Source organism: Hyla sarda, unplaced genomic scaffold, assembly GCF_029499605.1.
Source record: "Hyla sarda isolate aHylSar1 unplaced genomic scaffold, aHylSar1.hap1 scaffold_721, whole genome shotgun sequence".
In the NCBI taxonomy this organism is placed as follows: Eukaryota; Metazoa; Chordata; class Amphibia; order Anura; family Hylidae; genus Hyla; species Hyla sarda.
The window spans coordinates 37,538-50,194 of record NW_026610742.1 but is presented as its reverse complement, the minus strand read 5'-3'; the positions used below and the strand labels follow the sequence as shown (position 1 = coordinate 50,194).

Sequence of the window (12,657 nt, the reverse complement as noted above, 5' to 3'; positions counted from 1 at the left end):
AAAATAAGATTAATGCTTATGAAGAAATATAAAATCTCATCCCTTCCCCAATATCGCGCCACACCCCTACCCCTTAATTCCCTGGTTGAACTTGATGGACATATGTCTTTTTTCGACCGTACTAACTATGTAACTATGTAACATAACATGGGGGGGGTCTCCTGGCTGTTCACACAGGTGTGTCATTGCTGTACATTGACCATGCATTGCTTCTGTGGTATTGCAAAGGCAAAGACAAATGCTTCCAGCCATCCATTGCACTAATGGATTGGTCATCAGCTGGCTGTCTATGTCCCGCATCAATATAGACCAAAGTACAGAGGGTTAGGCTATGCTATTGTGCACCTACCTGATGCATCAGAAGGTGCGAGGCCCTTGCTAAATTCTGTGCACAGACTTTGAGATCTATACTTTAGACTGTATCTAAACCTGCTCCAACATGGACTGACATTCTGGCCTACTTTCAGCCGATGCGACTTGTCTGTCGCTGAACAGTCGCTTTTTATGTATTCAGCACCTATGTATAATGTTGTAAAAATGCTCTAGAAGCTAAAGTCGCAGAAATGTCACACATATTTGGCCTGCAACTTTCTGTGCGACAAATTCAGACAGGAAAAATCAGTATAAATCCTTAGAAAATTATCCCCCAGTGTCTCCATCTGCTGGCGGTATTGAATAAGCATTGCTGCACTGATGGGGTATGCATTAGACGAAAAAAAAGAAGAAAAAGAAGAATAATACGCCCAGAAAAGAGGCGAAAAGGAGAAAAACGTAAAAAAACGTGAAAAAAAAGTAAGAGGAAGAGAAGGGAAAAAAAGGTGGAAATGGGTTTAAAAGTGATTTCGGCGGAGAAATATATATATATATATATATATATATATATATATATATATATACGCGCACACACACACATATATATAAACGTATTCTCCGTTGAGATATTGCAGCCGCTGCTGTGTCCAGGCCCAGGAGCCTTAGCACTGTGCTGTGATGTCACTCAATACCACTGACATCACTAGGTGTAAACAACATCTCTCCTTTGCTGTGTATGTGACTATGGAGCTGTTTGGTGATGTCGTCTATTATGGCCTTCATAGAAGCAACAGGAGATTGTTGCATCCATCTAGAACCCTCAGAACTACAGTGCTATGATGTCACTCACTTCCACAGGCCTTGCAGAGTGTAAACAACAACAACCCAGCTTTGTTGTGTATGTAACCATAGGGATTTGTGATGTCACCTAGAACCTTCACAGCAGCGACAGCTTTATGAGGAGCATCAGCACTGCTCTGCCTGAGCAGAACCATCACCGCCATAGGTTGTCAAATAACCCGGATTTAACCCACACAGGTAAGTCCAATGGGGTGCAGGCATGTCCTCTATGCTTACAGCTTCCCGTGGGTGTTGGTTTGATACCGTTTGGGGACAGCCAAGGAGGCATCTGCAGGCAACAAAGGTAGGTGTGTGCTTGTGTGTGTGTTTCCTATGCAGATCCTAAGCCCAGTGTCACATGCAAGTAGGAGGAGTAAGAAGGGTTCCTGGCAAATCCGGGTTATGGATTGCATTTAAAAAGGCCCCGTGGGAGTGCAATGGGCCCCTGTCTTGCTGCTTAGCAATAATGGTATGGGTTTAGGTTCTGCTGTGTGTACTGGTGGTTGACTGCCCCCCAGCCCAGAGTGTGCATGGAAAATTGTCTGGCAGCCTCCCTGACAGCAAGCAGTGATAGTGCCCATGAAGGGGACCTTGTTGGGCCCGCCCCTTTCACGGTTATCGCTTCTCGGCCTTTTGGCTAAGATCAAGTGTAGTATCTGTTCTTATCAGTTTAATATCTGATACGTCCCCTATCTGGGGACCATATATTAAATGGATTTTTGAGAACGGGGGCCGATTTCGAAGCTTGCTTCCGTCGCCCTATGCATTGACCCGATATGGCAGTATCTTCGGGTACAGTGCACCACCCCCTTACAGGGTTAAAAAGAAAGATTCCTACTTTCATTGCTACCTGCTTGCTGGCTAGCCAGCTAGCCAGCCCTGTGGGCCTTGCTGCTGCTGCTGCAGCCAAAAAACAAAAGGTGGTGCTGCTGCTGCTTCTGCTGCTTCTGCTTCTGCTTGTGTCTGGCCGCTGTTGGAGCGTCCAGGCACAGGACTTCTGCTGCTGCTGACTAAATGGCCTCCTTAATTGGATCATTTGAGTAGCCAGCACACCTGTGCAGGTAGGGCATGACATGATAGGCAGCTGCCTTGATAGCGGGTGGGTGCTGAATGTTCCTAATTGACAAAATAAGATTAATGCTTATGAAGAAATATAAAATCTCATCCCTTCCCCAATATCGCGCCACACCCCTACCCCTTAATTCCCTGGTTGAACTTGATGGACATATGTCTTTTTTCGACCGTACTAACTATGTAACTATGTAACATAACATGGGGGGGGGTCTCCTGGCTGTTCACACAGGTGTGTCATTGCTGTACATTGACCATGCATTGCTTCTGTGGTATTGCAAAGGCAAAGACAAATGCTTCCAGCCATCCATTGCACTAATGGATTGGTCATCAGCTGGCTGTCTATGTCCCGCATCAATATAGACCAAAGTACAGAGGGTTAGGCTATGCTATTGTGCACCTACCTGATGCATCAGAAGGTGCGAGGCCCTTGCTAAATTCTGTGCACAGACTTTGAGATCTATACTTTAGACTGTATCTAAACCTGCTCCAACATGGACTGACATTCTGGCCTACTTTCAGCCGATGCGACTTGTCTGTCGCTGAACAGTCGCTTTTTATGTATTCAGCACCTATGTATAATGTTGTAAAAATGCTCTAGAAGCTAAAGTCGCAGAAATGTCACACATATTTGGCCTGCAACTTTCTGTGCGACAAATTTAGACAGGAAAAATCAGTATAAATCCTTAGAAAATTATCCCCCAGTGTCTCCATCTGCTGGCGGTATTGAATAAGCATTGCTGCACTGATGGGGTATGCATTAGACGAAAAAAAAGAAGAAAAAGAAGAATAATACGCCCAGAAAAGAGGCGAAAAGGAGAAAAACGTAAAAAAACGTGAAAAAAAAGTAAGAGGAAGAGAAGGGAAAAAAAGGTGGAAATGGGTTTAAAAGTGATTTCGGCGGAGAAATATATATATATATATATATATATATATATATATATATATATATATATACGCGCACACACACACATATATATAAACGTATTCTCCGTTGAGATATTGCAGCCGCTGCTGTGTCCAGGCCCAGGAGCCTTAGCACTGTGCTGTGATGTCACTCAATACCACTGACATCACTAGGTGTAAACAACATCTCTCCTTTGCTGTGTATGTGACTATGGAGCTGTTTGGTGATGTCGTCTATTATGGCCTTCATAGAAGCAACAGGAGATTGTTGCATCCATCTAGAACCCTCAGAACTACAGTGCTATGATGTCACTCACTTCCACAGGCCTTGCAGAGTGTAAACAACAACAACCCAGCTTTGTTGTGTATGTAACCATAGGGATTTGTGATGTCACCTAGAACCTTCACAGCAGCGACAGCTTTATGAGGAGCATCAGCACTGCTCTGCCTGAGCAGAACCATCACCGCCATAGGTTGTCAAATAACCCGGATTTAACCCACACAGGTAAGTCCAATGGGGTGCAGGCATGTCCTCTATGCTTACAGCTTCCCGTGGGTGTTGGTTTGATACCGTTTGGGGACAGCCAAGGAGGCATCTGCAGGCAACAAAGGTAGGTGTGTGCTTGTGTGTGTGTTTCCTATGCAGATCCTAAGCCCAGTGTCACATGCAAGTAGGAGGAGTAAGAAGGGTTCCTGGCAAATCCGGGTTATGGATTGCATTTAAAAAGGCCCCGTGGGAGTGCAATGGGCCCCTGTCTTGCTGCTTAGCAATAATGGTATGGGTTTAGGTTCTGCTGTGTGTACTGGTGGTTGACTGCCCCCCAGCCCAGAGTGTGCATGGAAAATTGTCTGGCAGCCTCCCTGACAGCAAGCAGTGATAGTGCCCATGAAGGGGACCTTGTTGGGCCCGCCCCTTTCACGGTTATCGCTTCTCGGCCTTTTGGCTAAGATCAAGTGTAGTATCTGTTCTTATCAGTTTAATATCTGATACGTCCCCTATCTGGGGACCATATATTAAATGGATTTTTGAGAACGGGGGCCGATTTCGAAGCTTGCTTCCGTCACCCTATGCATTGACCCGATATGGCAGTATCTTCGGGTACAGTGCACCACCCCCTTACAGGGTTAAAAAGAAAGATTCCTACTTTCATTGCTACCTGCTTGCTGGCTAGCCAGCTAGCCAGCCCTGTGGGCCTTGCTGCTGCTGCTGCAGCCAAAAAACAAAAGGTGGTGCTGCTGCTGCTTCTGCTGCTTCTGCTTCTGCTTGTGTCTGGCCGCTGTTGGAGCGTCCAGGCACAGGACTTCTGCTGCTGCTGACTAAATGGCCTCCTTAATTGGATCATTTGAGTAGCCAGCACACCTGTGCAGGTAGGGCATGACATGATAGGCAGCTGCCTTGATAGCGGGTGGGTGCTGAATGTTCCTAATTGACAAAATAAGATTAATGCTTATGAAGAAATATAAAATCTCATCCCTTCCCCAATATCGCGCCACACCCCTACCCCTTAATTCCCTGGTTGAACTTGATGGACATATGTCTTTTTTCGACCGTACTAACTATGTAACTATGTAACATAACATGGGGGGGGTCTCCTGGCTGTTCACACAGGTGTGTCATTGCTGTACATTGACCATGCATTGCTTCTGTGGTATTGCAAAGGCAAAGACAAATGCTTCCAGCCATCCATTGCACTAATGGATTGGTCATCAGCTGGCTGTCTATGTCCCGCATCAATATAGACCAAAGTACAGAGGGTTAGGCTATGCTATTGTGCACCTACCTGATGCATCAGAAGGTGCGAGGCCCTTGCTAAATTCTGTGCACAGACTTTGAGATCTATACTTTAGACTGTATCTAAACCTGCTCCAACATGGACTGACATTCTGGCCTACTTTCAGCCGATGCGACTTGTCTGTCGCTGAACAGTCGCTTTTTATGTATTCAGCACCTATGTATAATGTTGTAAAAATGCTCTAGAAGCTAAAGTCGCAGAAATGTCACACATATTTGGCCTGCAACTTTCTGTGCGACAAATTCAGACAGGAAAAATCAGTATAAATCCTTAGAAAATTATCCCGTGTCTCCATCTGCTGGCGGTATTGAATAAGCATTGCTGCACTGATGGGGTATGCATTAGACGAAAAAAAAGAAGAAAAAGAAGAATAATACGCCCAGAAAAGAGGCGAAAAGGAGAAAAACGTAAAAAAACGTGAAAAAAAAGTAAGAGGAAGAGAAGGGAAAAAAAGGTGGAAATGGGTTTAAAAGTGATTTCGGCGGAGAATATATATATATATATATATATATATATATATATATATATATATACGCGCACACACACACATATATATAAACGTATTCTCCGTTGAGATATTGCAGCCGCTGCTGTGTCCAGGCCCAGGAGCCTTAGCACTGTGCTGTGATGTCACTCAATACCACTGACATCACTAGGTGTAAACAACATCTCTCCTTTGCTGTGTATGTGACTATGGAGCTGTTTGGTGATGTCGTCTATTATGGCCTTCATAGAAGCAACAGGAGATTGTTGCATCCATCTAGAACCCTCAGAACTACAGTGCTATGATGTCACTCACTTCCACAGGCCTTGCAGAGTGTAAACAACAACAACCCAGCTTTGTTGTGTATGTAACCATAGGGATTTGTGATGTCACCTAGAACCTTCACAGCAGCGACAGCTTTATGAGGAGCATCAGCACTGCTCTGCCTGAGCAGAACCATCACCGCCATAGGTTGTCAAATAACCCGGGTTTAACCCACACAGGTAAGTCCAATGGGGTGCAGGCATGTCCTCTATGCTTACAGCTTCCCGTGGGTGTTGGTTTGATACCGTTTGGGGACAGCCAAGGAGGCATCTGCAGGCAACAAAGGTAGGTGTGTGCTTGTGTGTGTGTTTCCTATGCAGATCCTAAGCCCAGTGTCACATGCAAGTAGGAGGAGTAAGAAGGGTTCCTGGCAAATCCGGGTTATGGATTGCATTTAAAAAGGCCCCGTGGGAGTGCAATGGGCCCCTGTCTTGCTGCTTAGCAATAATGGTATGGGTTTAGGTTCTGCTGTGTGTACTGGTGGTTGACTGCCCCCCAGCCCAGAGTGTGCATGGAAAATTGTCTGGCAGCCTCCCTGACAGCAAGCAGTGATAGTGCCCATGAAGGGCACCTTGTTGGGCCCGCCCCTTTCACGGTTATCGCTTCTCGGCCTTTTGGCTAAGATCAAGTGTAGTATCTGTTCTTATCAGTTTAATATCTGATACGTCCCCTATCTGGGGACCATATATTAAATGGATTTTTGAGAACGGGGGCCGATTTCGAAGCTTGCTTCCGTCGCCCTATGCATTGACCCGATATGGCAGTATCTTCGGGTACAGTGCACCACCCCCTTACAGGGTTAAAAAGAAAGATTCCTACTTTCATTGCTACCTGCTTGCTGGCTAGCCAGCTAGCCAGCCCTGTGGGCCTTGCTGCTGCTGCAGCCAAAAAACAAAAGGTGGTGCTGCTGCTGCTTCTGCTGCTTCTGCTTCTGCTTGTGTCTGGCCGCTGTTGGAGCGTCCAGGCACAGGACTTCTGCTGCTGCTGACTAAATGGCCTCCTTAATTGGATCATTTGAGTAGCCAGCACACCTGTGCAGGTAGGGCATGACATGATAGGCAGCTGCCTTGATAGCGGGTGGGTGCTGAATGTTCCTAATTGACAAAATAAGATTAATGCTTATGAAGAAATATAAAATCTCATCCCTTCCCCAATATCGCGCCACACCCCTACCCCTTAATTCCCTGGTTGAACTTGATGGACATATGTCTTTTTTCGACCGTACTAACTATGTAACTATGTAACATAACATGGGGGGGGGGGGGTCTCCTGGCTGTTCACACAGGTGTGTCATTGCTGTACATTGACCATGCATTGCTTCTGTGGTATTGCAAAGGCAAAGACAAATGCTTCCAGCCATCCATTGCACTAATGGATTGGTCATCAGCTGGCTGTCTATGTCCCGCATCAATATAGACCAAAGTACAGAGGGTTAGGCTATGCTATTGTGCACCTACCTGATGCATCAGAAGGTGCGAGGCCCTTGCTAAATTCTGTGCACAGACTTTGAGATCTATACTTTAGACTGTATCTAAACCTGCTCCAACATGGACTGACATTCTGGCCTACTTTCAGCCGATGCGACTTGTCTGTTGCTGAACAGTCGCTTTTTATGTATTCAGCACCTATGTATAATGTTGTAAAAATGCTCTAGAAGCTAAAGTCGCAGAAATGTCACACATATTTGGCCTGCAACTTTCTGTGCGACAAATTCAGACAGGAAAAATCAGTATAAATCCTTAGAAAATTATCCCCCAGTGTCTCCATCTGCTGGCGGTATTGAATAAGCATTGCTGCACTGATGGGGTATGCATTAGACGAAAAAAAAGAAGAAAAAGAAGAATAATACGCCCAGAAAAGAGGCGAAAAGGAGAAAAACGTAAAAAAACGTGAAAGAAAAGTAAGAGCTGACGGAGGACTGACGGAGAGCGAGTCAGGTACGGGAGCCGGGGTGCGCATCGCGAGCGGGCGCTACCCGCATCGCGAATCGCATCCCGGCTGGAGGCGGTATCGCAGCGCCCCGGGTCAGTGGAACCGACCGGAGCGCTGCAGTGAGGAGAGTGTAGCGAGCGCTCCGGGGAGGAGCGGGGACCCGGAGCGCTCGGCGTAACAGTACCCCCTCCCTTGGGTCTCCCCCTCTTCTTGGAGCCTGAGAACCTGAGGACCAGACTTTTGTCCAGGATATTGTCCTCAGGTTCCCAGGACCTCTCTTCTGGACCACAACCCTCCCAATCTACTAAAAAGAAGGTTTTCCCTCTGACCTTTTTTGAAGCTAAAATCTCTTTGACGGAGAAGATGTCCGAGGAGCCGGAGACAGGAGTGGGAGGAACAGATTTGGGAGAGAAACGGTTAATGATAAGTGGTTTAAGAAGAGAAACGTGAAAGGCATTAGGAATACGAAGAGAAGGAGGAAGAAGAAGTTTGTAAGAGACAGGATTAATCTGGCGCAAAATTTTGAAAGGACCAAGATAGCGTGGTCCCAACTTATAGCTAGGGACACGGAAGCGGACATATTTAGCGGAGAGCCATACCTTGTCTCCAGGGGAAAAAATGGGAGGAGCTCTTCTTTTCATATCCGCGAATTTCTTCATGCGTGAAGAAGCCTGTAAGAGAGAATTTTGGGTCTCTCTCCATATGATGGAAAGATCACGAGAAATTTCATCCACAGCGGGCAGACCAGAGGGCAAGGGGGTAGGGAGGGGAGGAAGAGGGTGACGGCCGTACACCACGAAAAATGGGGATTTGGAGGAAGATTCAGAGACTCTGAAATTATACGAGAATTCGGCCCAAGGTAGAAGATCTGCCCAGTCATCCTGGCGGGAGGAAACAAAATGTCGTAAATAATCACCCAAGACCTGGTTAATTCTTTCTACTAGTCCATTGGATTGAGGATGATATGCAGAAGAAAAATTTAATTTAATCTTGAGTTGTTTACAGAGAGCCCTCCAGAATTTAGACACGAATTGGACGCCTCTATCCGAGACGATCTGCGTAGGCAACCCGTGAAGACGAAAAATGTGTACAAAAAATTGTTTAGCCAACTGAGGCGCTGAAGGAAGACCAGGAAGAGGGATGAAATGTGCCATTTTGGAGAATCGATCAACGACCACCCAAATAACAGTGTTGCCATGGGATGGGGGTAAGTCAGTAATAAAATCCATACCAATCAGAGACCAAGGCTGTTCGGGGACAGGCAGAGGATGAAGAAAACCAGCGGGCTTCTGGCGAGGAGTCTTATCCCGGGCACAGATAGTGCAGGCTCGCACAAAGTCCACCACATCAGTCTCTAGAGTCGGCCACCAATAGAAGCGAGAGATGAGTTGCACAGATTTCTTGATGCCCGCATGACCTGCGAGATGGGAGGAGTGACCCCATTTGAGGATTCCGAGGCGTTGGCGTGGAGAAACAAAGGTCTTTCCTGGAGGAGTTTGCCTGATGGAGGCTGGAGAAGTGGAAATCAGGCAGTCAGGAGGAATGATGTGTTGAGGAGAGAGTTCAACTTCAGAAGCATCTGAGGAACGAGAGAGAGCATCGGCCCTAATGTTCTTATCGGCAGGCCGAAAGTGAATTTCAAAATTAAATCGGGCAAAGAACAGAGACCACCTGGCCTGACGAGGATTCAGCCGTTGGGCAGACTGGAGGTAGGAGAGGTTCTTGTGATCGGTGTAAATAATAACTGGAAATCTTGATCCCTCCAGCAGATGCCTCCATTCCTCAAGTGCTAATTTAATGGCTAGAAGCTCTCGATCCCCGATGGAGTAGTTCCTCTCCGCCGGAGAGAAGGTCCTAGAAAAAAAACCACAAGTAACAGCATGCCCGGAAGAGTTTTTTTGTAGAAGGACAGCTCCAGCTCCCACTGAGGAGGCATCAACCTCCAATAGGAAGGGTTTAGATGGGTCAGGTCTGGAGAGCACGGGAGCCGAAGAAAAGGCAGACTTGATCCGTTTAAAGGCGTCTTCCGCTTGAGGAGGCCAAGACTTGGGATCGGCATTTTTTTTGGTTAAAGCCACAATAGGAGCCACAACGGTAGAAAAATGTGGAATAAATTGCCTGTAATAATTGGCGAACCCCAAAAAACGTTGGATGGCACGGAGTCCGGAGGGGCGTGGCCAATCTAAGACGGCAGAGAGTTTGTCTGGATCCATTTGTAGTCCCTGGCCAGAGACCAAGTATCCTAGGAAAGGAAGAGATTGGCATTCAAACAGACATTTCTCTATTTTGGCATAGAGTTGATTGTCACGAAGTCTCTGAAGAACCATACGGACATGCTGGCGGTGTTCTTCTAGATTGGCAGAAAAAATCAGGATATTGTCCAGATATACAACAACACAGGAGTATAGGAGATCACGAAAAATTTCATTAACAAAGTCTTGGAAGACGGCAGGGGCGTTGCACAGGCCAAAGGGCATGACCAGATACTCAAAGTGTCCATCTCTGGTGTTAAATGCCGTTTTCCATTCATCCCCCTCTCTGATGCGGATGAGATTATAAGCACCTCTTAAGTCCAGTTTGGTAAAAATGTGGGCACCTTGGAGGCGATCAAAGAGTTCAGAGATGAGGGGTAGGGGGTAGCGGTTCTTAACCGTGATTTTATTAAGACCGCGGTAGTCAATGCAAGGACGTAGAGAGCCATCTTTTTTGGACACAAAGAAATATCCGGCTCCGGCAGGAGAGGAGGATTTACGGATAAAGCCCTTTTTTAAATTTTCCTGGACGTATTCAGACATGGCAAGAGTCTCTGGGACGGACAGAGGATAGATTCTGCCCCGGGGTGGAGTAGTGCCCGGGAGGAGGTCAATAGGACAATCATAAGGCCTGTGAGGAGGTAGAGTCTCAGCTTGTTTTTTGCAAAAAACGTCCGCAAAGTCCATATAGGCCTTAGGGAGACCGGTTACAGGAGGAACCACAGAGTCACGGCAAGGGTTACTGGGAACCGGTTTTAGGCAGTCCTTGGAACAAGAGGGCCCCCAACTCCTGATCTCCCCAGTGGACCAATCCAGGGTTGGGGAATGAAGTTGAAGCCAGGGAAGTCCAAGGAGAATTTCAGAAGTGCAATTGGGGAGGACCAAAAGTTCAATCCTCTCGTGATGAGATCCGATGCACATTAGAAGGGGCTCCGTGCGGAAACGTATGGTACAGTCCAATCTTTCATTGTTTACACAATTGATGTAGAGGGGTCTGGCGAGACTGGTCACCGGGATGTTGAACCTGTTGACGAGAGAGGCCAAAATAAAATTTCCTGCAGATCCGGAGTCCAAGAAGGCCACAGCAGAGAAGGAGAAGGCAGAGGCAGACATCCGCACAGGCACAGTAAGACGTGGAGAAGCAGAGTAGACATCAAGGACTGTCTCACTTTTGTGCGGAGTCAGCGTACGTCTTTCCAGGCGGGGAGGACGGATAGGACAATCCTTCAGGAAGTGTTCGGTACTAGCACAGTACAGGCAGAGATTCTCCATGCGGCGTCGTGTCCTCTCTTGAGGTGTCAGGCGAGACCGGTCGACCTGCATAGCCTCCACGGCGGGAGGCACAGGAACAGATTGCAGGGGACCAGAGGAGAGAGGAGCCGGGGAGAAGAAACGCCTCGTGCGAACAGAGTCCATATCCTGGCGGAGCTCCTGACGCCTTTCGGAAAAACGCATGTCAATGCGAGTGGCTAGGTGAATGAGTTCATGTAGATTAGCAGGGATTTCTCGTGCGGCCAGAACATCTTTAATGTTGCTGGATAGGCCTTTTTTGAAGGTCGCGCAGAGTGCCTCATTATTCCAGGATAACTCTGAAGCAAGAGTACGGAATTGTACGGCATACTCGCCAACGGAAGAATTACCCTGGACCAGGTTCAACAGGGCAGTCTCAGCAGAAGAGGCTCGGGCAGGTTCCTCAAAGACACTTCGAATTTCCGAGAAGAAGGAGTGTACAGAGGCAGTGACGGGGTCATTGCGGTCCCAGAGCGGTGTGGCCCAAGACAGGGCTTTTCCAGACAGAAGGCTGACTACGAAAGCCACCTTAGACCTTTCAGTGGGGAACTGGTCCGACATCATCTCCAAGTGCAATGAACATTGGGGAAGAAAGCCACGGCAAAACTTAGAGTCCCCATCAAATTTATCCGGCAAGGATAGTCGTAGTCCAGAAGCGGCCACTCGCTGCGGAGGAGGTGCAGGAGCTGGCGGAGGAGATGATTGCTGGAGCTGTGGTAGTAACTGTTGTAGCATAACAGTCAGTTGAGACAGCTGTTGGCCTTGTTGCGCTATCTGTTGTGACTGCTGGGCGACCACCGTGGTGAGGTCAGCGACAACTGGCAGAGGAACTTCAGCGGGATCCATGGCCGGATCTACTGTCACGATGCCGGCTGGCAGGTAGTGGATCCTCTGTGCCAGAGAGGGATTGGCGTGGACCGTGCTAGTGGATCGGTTCTAAGTCACTACTGGTTTTCACCAGAGCCCGCCGCAAAGCGGGATGGTCTTGCTGCGGCGGTAGTGACCAGGTCGTATCCACTAGCAACGGCTCAACCTCTCTGGCTGCTGAAGATAGGCGCGGTACAAGGGAGTAGACAGAAGCAAGGTCGGACGTAGCAGAAGGTCGGGGCAGGCAGCAAGGATCGTAGTCAGGGGCAACGGCAGGAGGTCTGGAACACAGGCTAGGAACACACAAGGAAACGCTTTCACTGGCACGATGGCAACAAGATCCGGCGAGGGAGTGAAGGGGAAGTGAGGTGATATAGGGAAGTGCACAGGTGATAACACTAATTGGAACCACTGCGCCAATCAGCGGCGCAGTGGCCCTTTAAATCGCAAAGACCCGGCGCGCGCGCGCCCTAGGGAGCGGGGCCGCGCGCGCCGGGACAGGACTGACGGAGAGCGAGTCAGGTACGGGAGCCGGGGTGCGCATCGCGAGCGGGCGCTACCCGCATCGCGAATCGCATCCCGGCTG

General features: G+C 48.0%; 3 non-coding genes across 3 annotated transcripts; all 3 read left to right on the top strand.

Annotated features, from left to right (window-relative positions):
- Positions 1–1,769: 1,769 nt before the first annotated feature.
- Positions 1,770–1,960, top strand: LOC130344474 (U2 spliceosomal RNA). Its single transcript, XR_008883392.1, has one exon. It is a non-coding gene; the product is annotated as a U2 spliceosomal RNA (small nuclear RNA).
- A 2,093-nt stretch (positions 1,961–4,053) lies between these two features.
- On the top strand, positions 4,054–4,244 carry LOC130344510 (U2 spliceosomal RNA). Its single transcript, XR_008883424.1, has one exon. It is a non-coding gene; the product is annotated as a U2 spliceosomal RNA (small nuclear RNA).
- Positions 4,245–6,328: 2,084 nt separating this feature from the next.
- Positions 6,329–6,519, top strand: LOC130344473 (U2 spliceosomal RNA). The gene has a single exon (XR_008883391.1). It is a non-coding gene; the product is annotated as a U2 spliceosomal RNA (small nuclear RNA).
- The last annotated feature ends 6,138 nt before the right edge of the window (positions 6,520–12,657 follow it).